This window comes from Coffea arabica, chromosome 2e, assembly GCF_036785885.1.
Source record: "Coffea arabica cultivar ET-39 chromosome 2e, Coffea Arabica ET-39 HiFi, whole genome shotgun sequence".
Classification (NCBI taxonomy): Eukaryota; Viridiplantae; Streptophyta; class Magnoliopsida; order Gentianales; family Rubiaceae; genus Coffea; species Coffea arabica.
In genome coordinates, this window is record NC_092313.1 from 36,631,882 (window position 1) to 36,634,610 (window position 2,729).

At 39.3% G+C, this 2,729-nt stretch overlaps 1 non-coding gene across 1 annotated transcript; it reads right to left on the reverse strand.

Moving 5' to 3' along the window:
- Nucleotides 1-2,385: 2,385 nt before the first annotated feature.
- On the reverse strand, nucleotides 2,386-2,492 carry LOC113697700 (small nucleolar RNA R71). Its single transcript, XR_003449972.2, has one exon. It is a non-coding gene; the product is annotated as a small nucleolar RNA R71 (small nucleolar RNA).
- Between the last annotated feature and the right edge of the window lie 237 nt (nucleotides 2,493-2,729).

The window sequence follows — 2,729 nt, forward strand, 5'->3', positions numbered from 1 at the left end:
GTTTGCTTTCATGCTAGTATATGTTTATAAAACCCTATTGGGGTTGTGAATTGGTGTTGTTTATGGCTCGGTATGGTTTCTTGTTTTATGATATTGTGAGCTATGGAACGGCTCTTGACATGAAATGCTTATATGTGTGTTGTTGGGTTGTGATTGAAGAAAAATAATGAAGCCTTATGGCTGGAGAATTTGGTAAACACAAAGGGCATGCTGCCCGCATTTTTACTCGAAATTTAGAAAACTATATTCTCGACTTGAGTAAAGGTTACGTATTTAACACTTGAATTTCCATGCATGAAACCCTATTGGATTATAATTGGCTTGGCTTTGTGACTCGTTATCGAGTCTTATGGTAATTGTTCACTTGTTCTAGGAGGAAACGGTGGTGCACGACGTTCGTTTAACGACGGTGCATGAAACATCATTTTCTCACTTGGTGAGTATACTACTCACCTACTTGTTATAATGTGGCTTTGTGCTATGTGTATTTGATGCCTTGAAGGCTTACTTGGTTATTGGGAATGATTGAGGTGAGGGTGTACTTGATCGCCCTCACCCCTTGTGATTTTATTCATGACTATTCATTGTTTTACTGAAAGACTGCACTGGATATATGAGATACTGCATTCCATTCATGGAAACTGATTTGGTGTCGTTGGACGAGTATCCAATGGCTTTACTACATTTATGAGCTCAACCCCGTATGGTAGTTAATTGGATCGAGCCGGCGAGGGCTTGGTCGTGAAAATTATCATGCCACGGGGACTGTACTGGGGAACCTTGTGGTAATGAGACCCTTGGTTCCGGTAAACTCGAGTATTACCAAAATGACTGAATGGAGTGCGGGCCCGGTTGGGGTATGTTGGGTGGAAGGAATGAAAGTGAAGTGAGGTCTACGGTTTGGTACTTTTAACATTGACGGAGGGTCAATGAGTGTGGATCAAGAATGTAAGCGTGGAAATGGGCTCTTGAGAGCCGACCGTATCCTTTCACTGAATTGCTTTACTTCGAAATTGTATACTTGACTTGAATGGTTATGCTTATGTGATCTTAACTGCTATTGTGATAGTTGCTCACTGAGCTTTAGCTCACACCGTTCCATTTGTTTTCCTTACAGGAAAATGAACACTTTTGGAAAAGATTGTAATAGTTGAATGACAAGTTGAGCTCATGTACATGTATTTTGAATAGCTCCTTGAGGGTGAAACCCTAAGTGTTTTGTTTCCTCCAATGTTTGTTTGGTTTGTAATTGGTTATTGTACATGTATGGATTAGTTGGATATTTTGGTATGCCGATTTGGCTTGGAATGTTGGATTTCAATGTATATATGCTTGGTTGATGTTTGGCTGAACTTTGAATCGATTTGGATTTCAAACGGCAAAAGGAAAATTTTGAACGAAAAGTCACTGGACTGAATCCGGCCAGATTCCGGCCGGATTCTGACGTGGCCTGCACTATTCATCTTCGGCAAATTTTTTCGTTTTTTATATTTTGACTCTTTTGACTTGTTTACGTGCAATGGGATGTTCCGGAACGTTATAGATCGACGTAAACTGTACCGTAGTCCTGGCGAGAGCTGGGCAGGCAGTCCGCTAACCCCTTTGGTTCGCCTTAGGGGAAAGTGGGGCTGTCACAGTATACTTGCAGTCAACGAGTATAAAATCGGATTTAAACTTGCATTGATATAAAAATTTCGTCAAGTTTTTGGCGCCGTTATCGGGGAGCGGTAATATTAGGGCCTAATCATCTCTATTAATTTAGATATTTTCATTGTTTTTATTCAAGTTGTTTATAGTTGATTTTAATAATTAAAACTGCAAAATTTCTCTGGTTTTTATTTGTAGTGTATGCATCGATCAAATCGAGAAGTTGCACTTTTCGATCCTGAAATTGAGAGGACACTATGGAGACAAAGGAGGAATACACCGCATCAAGAGGAACAAGAGGTTTGGCAGTCGATAGAAGAAATCTTGATAGAATTACCTTTTGAGGAAGAAATGGCGGAAAATGAACCAAATAGGCGAATTCTACTAGATTTTGCTTTACCGGGAACAGAAGATTCTCAAACTAGCATTGTAAGGCCAACGGTAAATGTCAATAATTTTGAGATTAAACCATCATTGATTCAAATGGTACAACAATCTCAATATGGAGGTAATGCTACCGAAGATCCAAATTCTCACTTGTCAACATTTCTTGAAATTTGTGATACAATTAAGTTTAATGATGTTAGTGATGATGCAATTAAACTTCGATTGTTTCCATTTTCATTAAGGGACAAGGCCAAGGTTTGGTTACAATCTCATCCTCCAAATACTTTTACTACTTGGGCTGAATTAGCTAAGGCATTTCTAAATAAATTCTTTCCACCCGGAAAAACTGCTAAACTCAGAATGGATATAACTAGTTTCTTTCAACAGGAAGGAGAGACATTGTATGAAACTTGGGAGCGCTATCGGGAACTGCAAAGAAGATGTTCTCATCACGGTTTACCAGATTGGTTAGTAGTCCAAACTTTTACAATAGTCTCACCTATCCAACAAAGACGCATGTAGATGCGGCAGCGGGAAGAGCATTGATGGGAAAGATAGTTGAGAAAGCTCAACAATTGATTGAAGAAATAGCTGCTAACAACTATCAATGGGCCAACGAACGAGGTAATACAAGGAGAACCGCAGGTATGCTTGAAGTAGATACCTTGAATATGTTAAGTGCAAAGATGGATAAT